Source organism: Pseudonaja textilis, chromosome 2, assembly GCF_049901715.1.
Source record: "Pseudonaja textilis isolate UNSWEBS1 chromosome 2, rPseTex1.2, whole genome shotgun sequence".
In the NCBI taxonomy this organism is placed as follows: Eukaryota; Metazoa; Chordata; class Lepidosauria; order Squamata; family Elapidae; genus Pseudonaja; species Pseudonaja textilis.
The window spans coordinates 170,621,338-170,642,284 of record NC_141991.1 but is presented as its reverse complement, the minus strand read 5'-3'; the positions used below and the strand labels follow the sequence as shown (position 1 = coordinate 170,642,284).

At 41.6% G+C, this 20,947-nt stretch overlaps 1 long non-coding RNA gene across 1 annotated transcript in view; it reads right to left on the bottom strand.

The window, feature by feature from the left end:
* Window positions 1–12,555, bottom strand: part of LOC113448036 (uncharacterized) — a 30,994-nt gene extending 18,439 nt beyond the window's left edge. The window contains exon 1 of the long non-coding RNA XR_015742119.1: window positions 12,027–12,555. This is a non-coding gene — a long non-coding RNA (uncharacterized LOC113448036). The remainder of the gene's footprint in view (window positions 1–12,026) is intronic.
* Window positions 12,556–20,947: the final 8,392 nt, after the last annotated feature.

Genomic DNA, 20,947 nt, shown 5'->3' with positions numbered 1-20,947 from the left:
CTTTTTCTCTGGTAATATTACACTAATAACTGGAGCATACAAAACATTTGCTAGATGAATATTCATAGTATGGAACCCACATTACGTATCTGATATTAACACAGCTGAGAAAGTCCAGAAATATTTCACAAGAAGAGTTCTCTGCTCTTCTACTCGTTGTAGAATACCTTATGCCACCAGACTTGAAATTCTAGACCTAGAAAGCCTAGAACTACGCCTCCTTCGGTCCAATCTATGTATAGTATATAAAATCATACATTGCAATGTCCTACCGGTCAATGAATACTTCAGTTTCAACCATAACAATACATTAGCACAAAATATATACAAACTCAAGGTTAACCATACCAAAATTGATTGCAGGAAATATGACAGAGTGGTCAATGTCTGGAATACTCTACCTGTCTCTGTGGTTTTTTTTCCCCAAACCCCAAAAACTTTAATCTTAGACTGTCTACTATTGACCTCACCCCTTTCCTAAGAGGTCTGTGGGGGGCGTGCATAAGCACACCAACATGCCTACCGTCCCTGTCCTATTGTTTCTTTTATATATTTTTTATTTTTCTTATTTGTATCCATGTATTCATAACTATGTTTTTACTTATACCTATTATCTTGTAAGCAATTTACAAATAAAAATAAAATAAATACATAAAAAAGAAAAAAATATATCCCGTAAAGTCTTTTTCAGTGAAGCAATTGCTTTTGCAGGCTCCTTTCTGGAGCAGATATAGTCCAGACACCGGCTGTGACTTAGATGAACTTCTTTTGTTTAATAGTGTTAGTTTGCGTTGGCTGTGTCTGTGTGATGATCTGATTGAGAGATCCCACTCAAAGACAATTGGATTGAATCTCCAAATCAAATTGGCTTTTGGAACTGACAATCTGATCTCCGTGCAAGCTCTTTCCCACCAATGCAATCAACCTGATGATTTGATTCAGAAAACAGTTCGGCTTCTAAAATCAATAAGATTTTAATAGAATTGTTCAATTTTATTCAGTTCAATTTTTGTTCAAGAAGTAAGTTTGCCTTTCTGAAGCAACCTGAGGATTCTGTAAGAGTTAGTTTAAATGGGATCAAACCTGCTCCACAGAGATTATGCTAAATACACCTCTTCAGCCAAGAAACATGTTGAATGTCAGGGCTTAAACCAAGAAATTGATGAAGAGGCCCATTGAGGTATGAATCAGGTTGCATTCACTTGTCAATATTTCATCAGATACTGATGACATACAGTATATAAGTTAGGGATTTATTTGGGGCCCTTTCTTTGCCTATTTTGGGGTCTTATCTTGGCTCAAAAGATCCCAAATCATTTTCTTTTGTTTCACTTCCCTGGCCTATACATCCATGTATATACACATATGCATGTTTTGACTATTCTTGTAGGAGCCAGGTTTCCCTTTTCCCTATCATGTGTTTCTTTAAATACATCTCCCTTCTGTTCTCGTTATCAAATCTGCTTCTTTAAGCATTGCTGAGGCCAGATTCCTGCTCTTAGAAATGATGACATGGACAGGCAAAGGGCTTTAATCTTCAACAGGGAGGTTAGAACTTAATCTGGGAAGTGTTTAATTTCTGAGGAGAACAAAGATCCATTCTGGAATTCTCCTGGAAGAAGGAAGGGCAGGGGCCATACTTCAGTTCTGCTTCTTGCTCTGGGTGATTTGCTTGCATTGCTCAGGAGTGCTTTGCATTCTGGGCTCCGCTCATCAGATTTTTAGAATGTTGCAAGCAGAACTTCCAGTTCCATCTTGTGAAGAGGTCAAGGACAGGAAAAAAATGAGGCCGGTAGGATAACCACATGTGTGCAGCAATGGCACTGCACAGTTCCATTCCTCAGCAATCTCAGCAGGACATAGTCGAAAAAGTCAAGGTGTAGTGGTGCAATCAACATTTCAACTGGTTTTTTTTTTTAACACGCTGTGGCATGATCACACCATTTATAGCTGCCATTCTGACTTCTTTGACTACACCCAGTAGACACCCCTGCCATCTTCTGCTCCAGTTTTGTGTGGCGAGGGCTCAGAGATGAGTAGCTTGAGAAGCAGGATGACACCTCTTAGCAGATTCCTAACTTTTAATGACGTTGTCTGGCTAACAGAATCCCTTCTTCACCATCCCGAATGGGGTAGACTTCCTTTCTCTGCTGGAGAAGTATAAATTTTTTTAAAAAGTAGCACTTTAGATTTTGGACCTCAAGGGGAGGCATGAAGTTGGCAACCCAGCCAAAAATATTGGAGGAGGGAGATGCAAATCCTCATATTTCAGTTTCTGTATGCCTTATTGAGTGCTTTCTAGATTAGTCTCTGGCTCAGAGTAGGGCAGCATTCAGCTCACATCCTGCATCTCTGCCTGTAATGGTGGGATTTATGCAAATATAGTGTGAGAGGCAATCTTCAACTAGGCTGATTTAATTTCTTTTATCTGCAGAAGGAGATCCAAATATGCTCTCGACATAAACTCAGAAATGATACCGCAGCTGAATGTAACAGTGCTGGGCTGAGTTGCAAACCTTGAGTGTTTATTGTCGGTAAGAATGGGCTGGTCAAATTATGCTCTTCGAGTTTTATCCAGTTTTTCAAGCAGAGGAAGATTTTCCTAAGAGAAAGGAATCGCACAGGAAATGATCTCCTTGCAATCTTCCAGAAACTCTGCATATTTTATCTCTGAAGTGAATGCTGGTCAGAATTTTCAGAAGGGAAATGAGAAAGACAAGGTTCTTGCATAGTCATGCATAGATGTGATCCAGATTTATGGCCAAAGTAATTATATACTCTAGACTCAGAATGGGAGGCCTTGGTGTGGGTGACTCATTCTCTCATATCATTTAAAGGTTGATCTATTGCTGCAGTGTGTTATACATGGGGTTGCCTCTGAAGACTATTGGCAAACTGCAATTGTTATAGAATGTGGTATCCCAATTACTAGCCTGCTAGAGTTGCAGCAACGATGCGGTACAGTTTCATAGGGTTGCCAAGAGATTCCAGGTCCAAATGCTGGTTTTTTTGACTCATAAAACCTTACATGGCTTGGCTCCTAAGTATCTCTAAAGTGGGATCTGCTCATCCTGTTTTTTCAGCCCATGAGATGTTTTGGATCTTCTCTCTCTGATAGGGATTTGGTAGCAGGGTTTTCCCATTGGAACAGTCTTCTTATGGAGACCCACATCGCTCCAAATCAGAGGTGGTATTCAGCAGGTTCTGACCAGTTCTGGAGAACCGGTAGAGGAAATTTTGAGTTGTTCGGAGAACCGGCAAACACCACCTCTGATTGGAGATTTTACAGTATGCTTCCCCCGCCAAGCCCACAGAACCCGTAGTAAAAAAATTTGAATCCCATCACTGCTCCAAATATATCAGCATTCAGAAAAGCAGGAGCAATGATCCCATTTCACGGAGTCTGCTTTATTGCTTATGGACAGGAATTGCCAGTTGGCTGTTTAATAGTGATTTGTATTTTATCTTTGAAGTGGATCAACTTTTTACCTATTACAGATCATTTTAGGGAATGAGAGTCGTATGGCTGTATTATATGCTGTTGTCCTTTTTATATACCTGGAGTCATTTTGGAACATGACAGCATAGTCAAACTGTAACCAATTAATATTATGTGCTTTTGATGTGCACATTCTCATAATGGTGTACATGGGGAGCTTTAAAGCAGCGATGGCCATCAGAATCAAAGAACTGGCTGTTGAAGCAGAGTTTGCTCAAATGCTCTGGCAGACATGCGGCATATTAAGTGATCCATCTCCAGTTCCATGCATCTAACTCCATGTGAAATATCTACCTCCATATGCTAAACAGAGGTGTCAGGAAGATTGTTTCCAATTGTGTACAGGAACTGTGCTCCATGGCAAAAATCTGAATTTTTTGAGGTAGCTCTTCCAATAAGGATTTAATAGCTTATCAGAGGTGATGGTGTGGCTTATTAATGTATGGCTTCTTTCTAAAGTGAAAATCCAGTTAATATTATAGTTGTTTCCTAAATGCTTCAGGTGGATGCAATGTCCAGTTTTGCTATGTTGTGTTTTGCCTTCCTCTATTGCCACCAGGGGGCGATGTTTACTTTTGTTACCACAATAAAAATTTGTGCCTCCTTTAGAAAGTTAAAAAGAGCGAAAGGAATTGTGACTCCTTAAACCAGAGGTCTCATTCTCGTGGCCCGCGGGCCAATTGCGGCCCTCAGGACTATATCCTGTGGCCCCCACCGTGATATGAAAGTATAATATTTGAGGATATTTTTTAGCAACGTTTTTTGTGGAATCCCTTATGTGGCCCAGCCTCACCCAGACTCTGCCTCCAGCGGCCCCCAGGTAAACTGAGTTTGAGAACCCTGCCTTAAACCTTTTCTTTCCTTTTCCTTTTGTGTGTGTATAGTGGACAGTAGCCCCAGTATGAAATATGTGGATAAAAAAAACCCTACCTGGATCTTCGATAAACTCCTCATTCCTTGACAGATCTGTTTTCTGCAGGGTGTCAGTCAATCAGATATTTCATCTTATGAGTACTGAGACACCCTAGTCAATTCTGTCCTCCAGTTTTGTGAGTTTCCTTTTCCAACCAACATTCTGGACTTACTGGAGTGCACATACCATGTTTGTTCTTCACTGGGTTAATTGGTGGCTGATTCCCCTCCCCCCCACCTTGCTTTTTGAGTAACTTGTACATTATTGCTCATGCAAATTTTGAGGTTGCCCTGCGTGGTATCCCTCCCTGCTGTTGTTTATTGTACCTCTTCTGCTTCCAATCTAGTTGGCATGGGAGGCCCTTACTTTGCTATTACATTTGCTACCCAACCTAATCAAAAATCAATTAAAAGGTTGCTTTTGTTCCTTGGCTAAATTATCTAATGTTTTCTCTGCAGTATTATTGTTCAATTTTGATGCCAAGTCCAATGAGCAGAGGAGGCCAACTGGTGAAGAGACAAGTTTATTTAGCAACATAGGCCAGATCTGCAACAGATTACATCAGCAGATAGTTGTGCTGGAAAAGTCCTAGTCATAGAGGGAGTGTTCTACTTACAACAGGGCTGTCAAATTCAAGGCCTGCAGGCCAGATGTGGCCTGCGGGGTGCTTAGATCTGGCCTGTGGGGCCGTCCTGGAAACAGTGAAAGACTGGCCTGCAGTTCCTCTGCCAGTGAAAATGGAGCTTGGGAGGGGCACGTGTGGCCCTCCCAGGCTGCATTTTTGGCCACAATGGCCACCTTCAGCCCTTTGCCAGTGAAAACAGAGCTCAGGGAGGCCGCATGCAGCTTACCTGGGCTCCATTTTTGGCTGTCCGGGCTCCGTTTGCAGCCTCCCCAAGCTCCATTTTCACTGGCAGGAGGCCATCACAGCCGAAAACATTTCATTTTTTTCCCACCTCAAGCACAAAGTCCAGAAGTGGTTTCCAAGTAGAAACCAGTAATTCCATAATCTATAAGACTATGTGTGCAACTCAGTTATAATACACTTTTGGCTTAGACAAAGTTAAGAATAAAATAAAGATGCTTTCTCTTTGAGCTTGACTCCTGGTCACCATAGAAAACAACCATACAATTTTCTTGATAGAAATATAGAAGTGATTTGCCACTGCTATTTTCCTATAATATGAACAGAGGGATGAAATCATTTAATTAAGACAGTCATCTAAATTAATGCGATTGCCTTGAATTATTATAAACAGAACCAAGACCACAATGTTCTTAAGGAGTCTGATATTCCATAACTAAAAATAGATATTAAAGCATAAGACATCAGTTGACAAAAGGCCAAAATGACTGCCTACATCTACAGGAAATGTCAATAGTTGAAAGGAAAATGGGAGGGAGCATTATGGGAGAACTGCAGAAAGGTTCAGAGCAATTATTAGTGTTTTCAGATGCTGATGAGAACAGAAAAGAAATACTGATTTAACAGCATTTATAATATGTTTGAGAATAATATCTTCCCAGTTCCCTTCTTATTGAGAACTTACATGAAAAATTGCAAATATTGCAAACTTCTGTAGCCATTTCTGTTTCTCTATTTTTAAATGAGTTGGTCAACCAATTGATTAGTCAATCCAAAGCAGGAGTTTTCAGACAGTTTCATGTAATGTAATTTTTAAAAAAATTAAACAACAACAAAAAAAAAAGGAAGCCTGGATCTGTTAAATGGCAGCCATGGAGATGTTTTTTTCTATAGGAGAACCTATCCCGTGCCTTTACATTTATATCTTTTAAAAATGCTCTAGGTGACTTTAGTCTCTCATCTCATGATCTCATGGAACTGTAGGGTTCTGTGGAAGAAAATTTGAAAAATCCTGGCAAAGCTCTAAAATTGAGTAGTCTATCCCTGATTTAATACATATAATTGAATGTTCCCTTCTGCAACCTGTTTGATGAGGATTTCCCTTCTCTTCTTTTCCCCATGAAATATTCTTAGGTAGTTTACGGTTCCCCCATTAATCTCCATAGCAAAACCACTTTGTCAAATTTTACCTCTTCCCGTACATTTATCCATTGGTGGCATATCAGCCAGACAAATCTGGATGACCACTAAATAGCATCTTTCCCTTTGCTCCCATCTAGTGGCCAAATAAATGACCAGCCAGCTCACAATTACAAGGAATAATAATAAAAAAATGTTCCCTTGGCATGAGTAAAACAAATGAACAAAAAGAAGAGTACAAACGCAGTGCACTGAGCATATCAGTTGTAGAGCATCAAAGTTGTGGGCTTTTCATGTGGTGGGTGATGTTGGCAAGAGGTGGGATTTCAGAGAAGGGAACGAGGGATGTGCATAAGCGCACCAATCGTGCTCACTGTCCCTGTCCTATTGTTTCTTTTTATTTTTCTTATAAGTATCCATCTCATGTATTCAAAACTATATTTATTCTTATACCTGTATCTTGTAAGCGATTGACAAATCAAATAAAATGTAAATGTTAACTACCAAGTCATGTTCCCTGGACACGTGCTGCATTAATGCTGCATGGACAGCAGTACGGCCTAGACTCAGTTTGGGTGCAAGCTAAGACTGGACTAGGGAAGAGGACAAGATTTAGGGCAGCTCTGGGGGAGAAGCACAGGAAAGCAGCTGCATGGAAGTGAACTATGTGTAGGAATGAACTCATACAACTACTCAGTGGCAGCAGAGAGACTTCTCAGATGTGTAATGGTTACTTTCAGTTGAAAATAAACAAAAGAATGGGAGGAGGAAGGTCAGATGGAGTCTGCTGGAATTCTAAACCAGAACATGATGTGCTACAATATTTTGGTACAGGTCTCATATCATTCCTAGGATGAATATTTGAAAGTTCCCACCTGTCCCCTTTTATATATTGATGCAAGCTGCTCTCCATCTGCTATGCGCTGACGTTATTTATCTCCTATAGCATGACCTGTACTTTTATAAAAGGCAAAATTTAAGTTTTTCATTAAAGATATATTGATATAATCGGGATTGTCCTAATATATCATCCTAAAAGTTCAAGACAAATTGGAGGAGGAGGAGAAGTAGGAGAAGGAGAAGGAGAAAAGGAAAGAAGAAGAAAGTAGAAGAAGGAGGGGACTTCATGTCAGGGAAATCATTTTGAGGAGCAGATTGCCACTAGATGTGGAAGAGATACCTCCATCTCATGTGATCCATATAAAAACGGAGTGTGGCTATCTATAATGAAATAAAGAAAAAATGGAGCTCATTCCATAAATTAGAGTTTGGTCTTCTGCATTTCCCACCTGGGTGAATATATATTCTCCCGAAACTCCCCTCATCCACTGACCCTGCTGAATAGGGATGGTAAGAAATATACTTTTTAAAAAAATATCTAGGGACATGAGGGTGATTTGCACAGAGGTCCATTAGAGGTAAGAAACTTCCCTCTCTTGCTAAATGATTGGACTCTTGATTGGGCCTTTAGACCTGAAGAGATGGCCACATCTTCAAATAACTATTTATTTGCACCTCCAGTTTTCCCCTAAAAGAAATAAAAACAAAATAAAACCTCAAAGAACAGGATAGAAAATATGTTTCACAGCTGGATGCAATTGTAGGGTTCTAATTCCCACTTCATGAACAGAGGCACAATTATATTTTATTGAAAGGTTGGAGACAGTTTTTCATAACAATTTCATCAGGGGGGTCATTATTTGTATATACATTACTCTGAGCAAAATTACATACAGAAATGTAGATAATGAGAAAGGGGAACAAAAATGAATATAAAATTTCGCATTAACAGTTGAAAGCTGTTGCAAAAACAGACACAAATGAAGAACAGATTGAAACAAGAATTAATTTGAAAAAAATTAACCTTTTTTTCCTTAAAAAACAAAAACAAAACCAAACAAACACAATGCCCCAAACAGAGACCTATTCAGGGTGATTACAAGTCAAGGAGGAAGAGCAAAGTATGCAATGATTGATTTGGCCTCTAGCTGGGATAAATTGACAAGGAGTTTGAAAGCTTATTGACTCATTTACTAAATGTACAAAATGCTACATGCTGTTTTCCCCACTTTCATGAAAAATTCATTTTCTCTCCCTAGTTCTTAATACATCCCAAAAAGAAAAGCAAGAGTACACATTACCCCAGTGTTTTTCAACTTTAGCAAGCTTAAGATCAACCAGAACAGCTGGAAGGGAAGTTTGAGGTCTTTTAGTCCAATCCCCTGCTCATCCAAGAGACCCTATAGCAGAGGTATCAAACTCACATTGTCAAAGTGGCGTCATTGACATATTGGGACTTGCCCCGCAACTTTGCTAAACTGGACATGGGTCTGGCCTGCACGTGATGCATCCGTCCTATGGACTGGGAATTTGACAGTCCTGCCCTATACCATTTCAGACAAGTGACTATGCAGTCTCTTCTTAAAAACCTGCGGTGATGAAGTACCCACAATTTCTGATGGGAAGCTGTTCTACTGGTTAATTGTTCTGTTCGGAAGTTTCTCCTTAATCCCAGGTTGCTTCTCTCCTTGATTAGTTTCCATTCATTGTTTCGTGTCCTGCCCTCTGGTGCTTTGGAAAACATGTTGGCTCTCTCTTCTTTGTGGCAACCTCTCAAATACTGGAATACTGGAATATTGCTATTATGTCCCACAGGGGTGGGATTCATATTTCTTAATAATCTGTTCTGTGGAGTGGCCTAATTTGTGGGTGTGGCTTGGTCATGTGACTTGGTGGGCATGGCTTACTTACTGGGAGTGGCTTGGTGGTCATGTGACTGGCTGGGCATGGCTTGTATGTAAATATTATAAATATTTATGTAAATATTGAATTTTTTTATTTTAAAAAGAGCAACTTTTACCCAAAATCAGGCCAAGCAGGCAGCCAGATTGAGTTGCTCACAGAATCACAGATTCACTCAGAGATCTATTTTTCTGCCATCTGCTACCTGAGTCTGCACTGAAAAACAGAAGTTTCAGTCCTAAGGAAGGTTTAGCTCTGCTTTTAGATTAGCTAGAAAGCAAGATATCCAATGATTTCCTGCTTTCTAGCTAATCTAAATCTCCCGGCACAGCAGAATGGTCAGGGGGAAAAAAAGGAAAAAGAGCAACTTACCAAACGCAGGCAAGTTTGATGGTGCGCATGCCAGATATGAGTGGGTGGGGTGGGGCCAGCCAGCGGCACAATTTTCTGGAATCCATGACTGAGCGGGACATCAGGGGTGGATTCTACCTGGTCGTACTGGTACCATAGAACCGGTTGTTACTGTTCTATGCAGTTCAGAGAAGGTATGGAGCCCTTATAACCAGCAACCCAGTCATGGATTCTTTCCATGACTGGGTTGCTGGTTATAAGGGCTCCGTACCTTCTCATTTCCCACAATTCATTATATCAGGGACAAAGGAAATGTGACCTCCTGGCTGTTGCTCAACTTCAATTCCCAGCAGCCCTTGGTAGATGGGCAACAGTGAAGGATAGTGAAAATTATAACTCAAAAACATGTAAAGGTCATAGTTACCTTCCCTTGACATCCTGATAGTTAATGCAGACACCCCTGCATTTTCTGCTTACTTCATTACTTGTATTGGCTACCCACCATTTCTTGAGTGCAGGAACAGATGTGGCCATCTCCCACCTTTTCCTCATCCACTAAGAATGCACCCCCAACCCATGTTTCCAAGCTCTGTTCTGCTTCGAAGGTATTGTTTCAGCTATTATTTTCCATCCTGAGGCATCTTAAGTTCTTCTGGATGAATAGTCAACTGTGCTTCATTTTAGTCTAGCAATAATCCTGCACAGATTGGCTACAATGCCTAGTGCATCTCTTCCCTTCCAGTGACTGGTTCATGTCTTGTATTATCATTTTATCCTGGATTGCCATAGTCTTATCTGATCAGGAATTTCCTTTCCCTTCTCTTCTAATGGATCCAATAGTGTCCCACACAGCCCCCGGAGCCCAGTAAAACCTTCTGCTCATATTTTTGCCCTCACTTTTCTGTCAGGATACTTCTGTCCAACCCATACATCTCACAATGTGTCGGAGGAAGAAAGGTGTAAACCTCCAAAATGAATGTTACTCCTTTGCTTCTATGAACCTGAACCATTAGCTCTTCATTGTCATGAAGTTTCTAAGCATTTAAAGTGCAATAAAGGAATGAAGCAACAACTGTTCCTTTTGCTTTTATCATTGGAGCACCACAGCAATGAGGGAACAAGTAAGGAAGGCAACAAGTAGGGAAGGCAATATGGAGGCATCTGTGTATTCCATCTAGTCAGGTGTGGGATTCTACCGGTTCTGACCAGTTCTATAGCACCCCTTGTTAACTTTCTAAGCAGTTTGGAGAACCGGTAGTTAGAAGAAATCTCCTTTTGTTTTTTTCTGCCCTTATCACATTCTTGGCAGTATGTCTAGGCTTACTGTCTCTGAAGGATGTTTTTCTTTTTTTTCTTGATACTTTCTTAAAGGGGAAGGGTTGTTTTAAGCTTTTTACACTGCTGTTGGGAGGAAATACTCCCTGGAAATACTTATTTTGGCTAGCTAGAAAGATTGACATTCAAACATGAGTTTACATACCCTTTCTGAGTTTTGGTCTAAAACTGGTTTTTGGTGAAGTTTAATTCTGTGCTTGGTGACATTTATTGATGGGATAATTTTCCCTATTCAGCTTTGTTTGGAAGGAAAAAGATTAATCTCTGTTCCTGAAAAGAAACTGGGTTGAGAAATCTGGCTAGTTCCCGTGTCTATTTGTTCTGGTTTAACAAGGAACTGCTACTGTTGTGATTTAATAATTTGTATTGTGTTTGAAGTTTTTTCTACCTCATGGTTCCTTTTTCTATCTGGGGAGGGGGTCTTCCTTCACTGCTTTAGTGGTATCTGGCACTGTCCTTTTGGGGTGTACTTCCAAGAGTCAGGATGCAAGGTTGGCACTATTTTTTTTAATGCCTTTCTGGGGGGCATGTGACCTTTCCTTAAATCTTGATTATTTCTTTAGGATATCTTGTGAGATGAGTGAGACCAGCTGGTATCTTTAAGTGGTGCAAATGGATCTAAGGATTGCTTTTCCTGGGTGTGCTCTTTCTGGAGAAATTAAATGACCTCTCTGCTAAAGGGTTTCACTTTATGAGCAAGAGTTGGCTGCATTTTAACTATTTTCATTTCTCAAGGTGCTCTGGCACCCTGCCTGATTTGTAACTCCGGCTTGCAGGTATTTTTAATCTAATGATTGGTATTTAGGGCAGCTTTTTGCAAGCAAAGAAGCTTTTTGTATTTTTGTACAGGTAATTATTGACTTACAACAGTTCATTTAGTAACCATTCAAAGTTACAATGGCACTGAAAAAAAGTGACTTGTGACCGTTTTTCAAACTTACGGCCATTGCGGCATCCCCACTGTCATGAGAGTCCAGAAGCACCCCTTGATGTGAGTGATGTTGAGTTGGCCATGCCCACGCAGTCACATGACCAACCCACACCCACCAACTAAGCCATGCCCACATAACCGGTTGTTAAAAAATGTGAATCCTACCCCTGCATCTAGAAAAGCAAAGGAAAAGGACTGGGATTAATGAGGAGGGAACTGTCCCTAAAAAGAAAGGACAAGGAAGACTTACCCACACGGAGCGGAGGCCATCTGCATGGATTGGAAAGGCAGGAAACAGGGAAAGGATCAGGCAAAATTAAAGCTGAGCAACAACTGGCTGGCCCCATTGCCACTGCGCTCCAGACAGGAATTTATGGAGTCACTTTGCGAAACAAGCAGGAACAGCACAGGAGACAAATTGTTTTGGCTACTGTGCAGAATTGCCCTGAAAGAGTCCTAGGGCAAGGCATGCAATAAACCCAGTCTGAATCTCACCCTGATTCTGCCTCAGTCCCTCCCGTAAAGACAGAAAGATAGAAAAGCCCAAGCCAGCAGTTGTAGAGGGCATTTCCTTTTTCCTCATCCTTGTGCTATAATTTGTAACAAATCCTTACAAGACAAGGAGGGAGGGCTGGTGAGAAGATAAAAAGAGCAGCAGGAAGCAAAAAATAAACACCAAATAAACCAAGAGAGGGAGAGAGAGAGAGGGAGAGGGAGGGAGGGGAGAGAAAGAGAGGCCAACTACTGCTAAAAACTGATAAAACAATCCCACTCTCATCAGAGCACGTCTTTCTTCTTCACTATTTTTATCTTACTTCATTAGTTGATCATTATTGTTTTCACATCTCCTCCCAACTCATGTCATCTTTATTTATTGACTGAGCTATTGCTTTTTTCTGGCTATATTTCCCTTGTTTATTTGGCCCAGATACAAGTGATTTGAATCCCTGATCCGTTTACTTGAATTGCAAATAATTTCCTGTATGTTTTTTTTTTCTGTGTAAAAATACATTAAAATATTATATGCGCATTCAATAACAGGCCCAAGTGCCTTTCCTCAGCAGGCAAAAGCCGGACCTGAAAGAAAACGGTGTATATGACATTTGGATCTTAGTTTGTTTCCTGCCTCAATACACTATGTTAGGAAATCAGTGCACCTAATTTGTAATTATAGGGGTCTGTGTATAGTAGGAAGATCTAGAAGTTCCCTCTAATTACAAATTAAATGTTCTAACTTCCTAATACATTTATCAAGGCAGGAAACCAAGCATAATTCAGGCATAATGTGCAGTATGTTCTTTGTCATTTATAGTTTTGTTGTATGTGTGCGGGGGTATACACACATTGCCAGTTAGAGTGAATATAAATAGATGTAAAAAAAGAAGAAGAAAAGCCTTTTTTTAGTACTACAACAAAAACTGAACAGCAACCTTTCATATTTAGAAACAAACAGCAAAAGAGATTTAGAAATGACAAATACAAGAGACCATCCTTTAGAGTTGATAGAGAACTTTTCAGATTTCCCTGTTCTTGATTCCTACATGTAAGGTTGGAAACCGTGTTTTGAGCTTTAATTTTAATACTTTAATTTGTCACATGCCAAAAGACACTAAGATGCTTCAAACAGACATCTGTCCCCAGGGGCTTACAATTTAAACTGCACAATATGCCTCCATTGACTATATTGCAACTAAGCCATGCAATTAGTGTTGCAGTAATCGAGAGAGTTTACTTAATGTGGTAAATTGCTCCATCCTCTGAACATATATTTATTGCCTCTTTGGCTGCTTTTAAACCCTTTTAAAGGCATCAGTAACATGGTTCCTCTCTCAAACGGATTAATTTCTCTGCAGTGCAACTTTTCCCCATCTCTCTGTGACAGCAGCTTACAATTTCATTTGTACACATTTGTAATCTCCACTGTTCACTGTGTACCACAAATCTTTCCCTCTTTTGATATTTACTCAAGCCTTAGCAATGCATCACAGTTGCCCTTGGGCATTTCGCCCAGCACATGAAAAGCTTTTACTGGGCCAGGCACCTAGGTCTTGTGTAATCCCAGAAAAGTGAATGTGTAAGTCTGTGCTTTGTTGTCTTGACCGTGGGTTATCTCAGTGCTCATGCAACTAAAATAAAAAACAAAAAAACACCCCACACAACATAATTAAATGTCAATTCCGTTTGTCTCTTCGTTGGAAGTAGTCTTACTGCACAAAGGAAAATAAATATTAAGGATCAAATTGAGGGTACAGAAACAGTGGTTGTGTGCCTTTACAATGAGAAAGCTGGATCTCTCCAGATGTTCCTGAAGCACAGTTCCCAGTCCTGAACATACTATGAACTGGAGGCTATCCTGACTAGGGTTTTGCAGTGCTTCAGACATGATTGAGAAGTGGTGTTGTGGAATTTCTGACTCTTCAAAGCAGCCATGTCTATTTCCAGGACTGCAGTTGTTGCAGAAAGACTTTTCCTTCCATCGCACAATGGTGATAAAAAAAAATGCAGCTGCTTTAATGTGTTGCGAGCAGGTGCTGGCTTCATGCTTTCTCTCATCCCAGAAGACCTCTTCCTAACTGAATCAGAAGCATTGCACAAACCCCAGCAAATCAACAACATCTAGATGAAATATCTCAGAATAATTAATTCAGTTGAATGACTTGCCTCCAAAAGTTGTGGGTGTTTCAACACAGGAGGTTTTTGAGAAGAGATTGTACAGCTTTTTGTCTGAAATGGTCTGGGGTCTGCTGCTTGAACTAGAAGACTCCAAGGTCTCTTCCAACTTTGTGATTCTGTTAAGGCTCAAAATTCTGCTCTCCACACTGCTTTAACAATAAAAGTAAGTATAGAAAGCTATAAATGATGTATGTAGTTTATTGAGGATAGAGGACTGGCCCATGGACAGCAAAGGACAGGGTAATGCTACCTCCCTCATGCCATACACAAGCTGATTTAGCTAAGAGTTGAATCCTACCTTAATAATAGCAAAATGTATAAGGAAATATGATAGATATAATTTTCAACAGCTTAATTTCTTGGGCCTCTTTTGACTTTTGTCTTCTCTCTGTAATACAGGCCCCATATTTGTTTACTCCTCCAAATGTACTCACATTTTTTTTTGCTGTTTTCATCACTGTCCCTTTGTTTGCCTTTAATCTGCTCAGCAGTTCAAGCTTAAAAGTGAATAAACAGTGTTTTATCATTCAGAGGGTAGGAAAACAGAAACAAACAGTGGAAAGAACTCAACAGCAAGGTGAAGAGACAACCAGAATCGGCAATGACCCCTTTGACTCAAAAGGCTTGACAGGTGCCCAAAGGTGGTGTAACTTGGCCTTGTCCCAAATGGTAGACAGGATCTGAGGACGCAGATTATTTTACGGCAAGATTTGGCTGAAGTATTTGGACTAAAACTGTCACAAGCCCAGCAGGTAGGAATACTAGATATTGAAGGCCAGGGGTATCAAACTCGATTTCATTGAAGTCCTCATTGGGTGTGTTTGACTTCAGAGGGCTGGGGTGAAAGTGGCCAGGGTGGGCATGGCCAGCTTGACGTCACTCGTGTCAGGGGCACCTGTGGTGACCCGAGTGCTCTATCAGCGAAAATGGGCTCCCGAGTTCCGTTTATGGCTGCAACAGCCTCCTGCAACCCTCTGCCAGTGAAAATGGGGCTCAGGAAGGCCGTGCTGGCAGACGCTCCATGGGCTGTTTTCACTGTTTTCAGGGCGGCCCTGTGGGCCAGATCTAAGCACCCCAATGAGCCAGATGCGGCCCACGGGCCTTGAGTTTGACACCCCTGTTGTAGACCAACATGGTATGCTGTGATGGCCACACTTGCTATTGGCTGTTTTGCTTCACACCTTTCAATCCGTCTCAGTCTCTTTTCAGTGTGGGTAGTTATTAAAGTTGTCTCTCCAAATGACTGATATTAAAGTACTACAGTTTAAATCCTGTGTCCATCAAGGAATTCCCACTGGAATCGAAGTCAGATAACAGGTAGTCCTCAGGTTAGGACTAGAATTGAGAATGGAATTCCCATCCCTAAATAATACAGTTGGAGAGTGCAATGTCATGTGACCATATCACATAGTGATGGCAATTCCTGCAGTTGCTCTTGTAACTTTAACACGCCTGGCTTGTTAATCAGGAAGTGGTGGGGTCATAGGTAAGGTGAATGGGGTCCCATGTGGGGGCGGGAGTGATTAGAGAGGGCTGGTGTACATGATTGGGGAATGGGGTGTGTGTGTACTGCAGTGAACTAAAAAAAGCCAAGGAAAGACTACACTGTGGCTCAGGGCAGTGGGGATATTCAGCTGGTTCACCCTGGTTTGGCGAACCGGCAGCAAGAATTTGGTGTGAGTTGTCAGTAGTAACTTCTGGCTGGCCACGCTCCTGACCCAGTCGCCTGGTCACCACTCACTTGCTTGCCCCACCCACTCAATGCTCACTTACCCCACCCGCCTGATGCTAGCCCGCCCAGTCACTCCTTAAGGTATTTCTTTTTTCTTCCTCCGGACAATCAGCTGTTCCTATGATCAGCTGTGCTGGGATTCTCCTCACTTACTTACTGGGAGGCTTCCCTGAGGCCCAGGAAGAAAAAAAAAAACCCTCTGCCCCCCTCTCTATTTTTTGCCTTCCTAGGCCCCAGGGAAGCCTTCTGGGAGCAAATCGCCCCTCAGGAGGCTTCCTTGAGGCCCAGAAGGCCCCAAAACAAAATGGTGTGTGTGCTGTGCATGCCCTCAAGGTCAGTATTCTGCCTTCCTGAGCCCTAGGAAGCCTTCTGGGAACAAAAATGCCCCTTCCCCCAGGAGGCTTGCCTGAGGCCCAGAAGGCCCAAAAACGGGGGGGTGGGGGGGTGTTGCTGCAAAAAGCAAAAAACACAAAAACCCACGCTCACCTAGTCACATGGCCATGCCCCCTAGCCACGCCCACAGAACTGGTAGTAAAACAATTTGAATCCCATCACAGCTCTGAGGCTTTTTGCAGACCTAGAGTCGCAGCACACCGGGATCTCCTTTGTGCTGTATCGCACAGCCCAGGCCCAGCTCCAGAGCCATGATGCGCCAGGAAGTCCCTTTGCACTGCATGAAGCCCAGCCCAGTCGCAGCCCAGCCTAGCAGCATTGCATAAAACCACTGTGCCCTAGGAAGCCCCAGACATCCCAGTCCAGCCCCAGCTACAGCTACAGTCTCAGCAGGATCAAGGAGAGGACAAAGGTCAGCTGGGGCATCAGGGACCGCAGAGCGCAGGGGGGCAAAAGGGCATAGATGGGGCAACAGGCAGGTTGAGGGAGTTGAAATGCCCTTGTAAGTTACAAGTGGGGTCAGGCTATCAAAGCACCCAAATTTTGATCATGTGATAACAGGGGCATTGCAACGGCCATAGCTTTGTGATTATAAGTTTCTTCATTCAGCACCATCGTAGCTTCAAATTGTTGCTGAGTGAATGGCCATAAACCTGACAGTTACTGATATTTTCCAAATAGGGTTGTTAAGTGAACAGGTCCTAGAGCTCTCATGTCAGGGAGTTATGGGAGAAGCCAGGGACATGAGTAAGCAAAGAGGTAGCATTAGAGTGCTCTGCAGATGCTTGGATTACTACCCCTGTAGTTATGCTGGCTGGACATCCTTACCGCAATGCTGAAATGAATGTGGCCTGAAATCAGGAAGAAACAGGAATTAATTCACCATGCTAATTTTGTAGGAATTTTGCACCTTTTATCGTATGATTGAAGGGTGACAATTGGGACATCGGGATGACCTCTGCAATAAACTCACAGTATTTCTCCTAATTTCCTGTGGCATGCATACACTGGGGAAATGTCCACACATACGCATGTGAAACATGTCCTTTGAAGGAAGGTGGAGGGAAATCCCCATCTGTACCTCTGCAAGCTTTTCAAATGCTCTCTTGACCTGTGACGGATCTGTAGGGACAGCCATTCTGGGGGAAAAGATTGGAATAGAGAAACAAGAGACTATAGGAGCATGATATGTTCCCACCCATTTTGTGCTGCATACCTTCCAGTTGTAGCATCCCCAGGCAGCTTTTCAATGATGAAAAATTACTGGATCCAATCTACACCCATGGATCTCATCCTTTGCTACCAAGGGTAGAACTAATGAATGAATAGCCTATGGTCCTTCACCTGTTGGATTCTGAATCCTTAGCTAGCATGGTGAAGAGTCAGCAGCACAGGCAACTGTGGCACCACAACGGAGCCCAACGTTCATGTTGCTAAGTGAGACATTGGTTAAGTAAGTTTCGCCCCATTTTGCAACTTTACTTGCCACAGTTGTTGAAGTGAATTACTGCAGTTGTTAAGTTAGTAACCTGGTTGTTACGTGAATCTGTCTCCCCCACTGCAATTTGCTGGTCAGTAGGTCACAAAAGCAGATCACATGATTCCTGGGACACTGCAATTGTCATAAATAGGAACCAGTTGCCAAGCATCTGAATTTTGATCATCCACAGGGATGCTGCAACAGTGTGAAAAACGGTCATAAGTCACATTTTTCAGTGCCGTTGGAACTTTGAGCGCCACTAAATGAACTTTTGTAACTCTAGGATCACCCGTAATGGAGTTTCTGGTTCAACAATATCTGGAGCACTGAAAGATTCCCACCACTGAATGTGTCTTTCCAGGATTGTGTGAATGCCTCCCCTCTCCTGTACAAATTTACACAACAATGATCACGGGTCCTTTATCCTATAAACAAAGTAGAGCGTTATTATTTAATTTACTTTGTGTCCAGATTATTTCCTTGCTGCTGTACTCAAAAACAGCCAAAGAGCCACAGCGTAATTTTCTGTAAATCCAAGAATCTCTAGATGGGATGCACTGCATCTGTCCATCAGCATAGCTAGATGGGAACCTCACAGAGGAGTACGAAGTTACTTGGTTTGGACACTATGGAAACAAAAGAGGTGAGTGTGCTTGAACTGGAATAGCATTTCGGTTTTAGGTATTTTCTCTGAATCAATGGGAGTTTCTTTTCACAGGAAGTTCTCAGTGTACCTTACGCTGGAATATTGTTTATCATTGACTGATAAGACAATCCAATCAATGTTTGTTGGGAAATCATGTTTGTTTAGATCAATAGCCCGCGACTCCCGAGCAAATACAAGAACATTTGTTGCATGAAACTTAAACCAGCTGACTCTAACATTTTCATATAGTTTAATTTTCACAATTGCCTTATCTATGAGTAATCCAGGGATTATCTATTTGTTGCATGAAACTTAAACCAGCTGACTCTAACATTTTCATATAGTTTAATTTTCACAATTGCCTTATCTATGAGTAATCCAGGGATTATCTATTTTTCATAGTGTTTGGGTTAAAAATTTGAGGGTCAGTTTGTCTGTGGATGGGTTTATCTGCAAGTATACATACATACATACATACATACATACATACATACATACATGGCAATACTTTTTATGAAATATCCATATACCCCATAAATACTTGTGTGCATAAGTCCGTTCACAAACTTGATGAACCCATTTTGGGGGAAGTACTTTGGTAGCTCAAACTCTCAGCTAATTCCCCAAAATAAATGGTAATAAAATCATACAATATAAAATAAGTACACATATATTGGATGACATGTTGCTTGAGAGTAATCTGTTTTGATCAATTGTCAGTATTCAATGTTTTCAAGTCTGGCATCGGTACAGGAAATCTTGGTAGCAAGAATTTGGACTGTTCTTACAGGGGAGGGTATTTTATTTTGTTGGGGGCTTTATTGGTGCAAATATTTGCAGTTCGAGAAAAACAGTCTTTTTGTTGGTTTGCTTCATTCGATGCATTTGTCTGTCTCCTTGCAAGCAACTCTGGGTGGCTAATTTAAACAACGGCAATAATTACGAATAATAACAATCCAGAGAGGGAGAGATACAGTAAAAAAAAAAAGCATTATTACACACACACACACCTGTAGTGCTGGGGTCAAATCGCTTCACATAAATATTAACACACTAATGGCCCATACAAATCTTGGCCTAAAGCCCCGGACCTTCTTCAGGACCTTATTTAAGGCCATCAAAGCCATATGGATCTTGGAATGGGGTGGGGCTGGCTTTCCTTAGGGCAGAGGCACAGACAGAGAAGACATGCTCCCTGGAGCCTGCCAGATTTAATAGATGGGATCTGGCACAAGCCACCCCATTGTGACTAAATTATTCCAATTCAGAGTTAAATTATAACTGTTAATAAATCCAGGGTTCTTAACTTTCCTAGTATTTCTGCTGATCAAAGTACTATTGTTTGTGCAATCGCTTGGCACTATCCCTGAACAACAGCAGGCTTGGGAGATGCAGGAAGTTAGAACCCCTGCCCCCCCAAAAAGGGGGGGAGGGAGCACTGGTGGGCTGGTAACAGATAACAGATAATCAGATAAGAGACCTTATAGGTCATCTAGTCCAACCCCCTGCCCAAGCGGGAGACCCTACACCATTTTTGACAAATGGGAGTCCAATTTCTTCTTGAAAGTCTCAACTGATGGCACTCCCACAACTTCCGAGGGCAAGCTGTCCTATTGGTTGATTGTTCTCACTGTCAGAAAGTTTCTCCTTATTTCCAGGTTAAATCTCTCCTTCAGTTTCCATCCATTATTCCTTGCCTGGCCTTCTGGTGCTTTAGAAAATAGCTTGATCCCTTCCTCCCCATGGCAGCTCCTCAAATATTGGAACATTGCTATCATGTCTCCCCTGGTCCTTCTCTTCACTAGACTAGCCATGCCCAGTTCCTGTAACCGTTCTTCATTTGTTTTAGTCTCCAGTCCCCTAATTGTCCTGGTTGCTCTTCTCTGTACTTTTTCTAGTCTCAACATCTTTTTTATAGTGTGGTGACCAAAACTGGGTGTAGTGCTCTAGGTGTGGTCTTACCAAGGCTTTATAGAGTGGTATTAGTACCTCAGTTGATCTTGATTGTATCCCTCTGTTAATGCAATTTAGGATTGCATTAGTTTTTTTGGCAGCTGCTGCACATTGCTGGCTCATATTTAGCTGGTTGTCCACTAAGACTCTAAGATCCCTCTCATAGTTACTGCTATTAAGACTGGTTTCACCCAGTCTATACGTGTACTTTTGGTTTTTCTCGCCTAAGTGTAGGACTTTACTTTTCTCTACATTGAATTTCATTTTGTTAGATATGTCCCAGTGTTCTAGTCT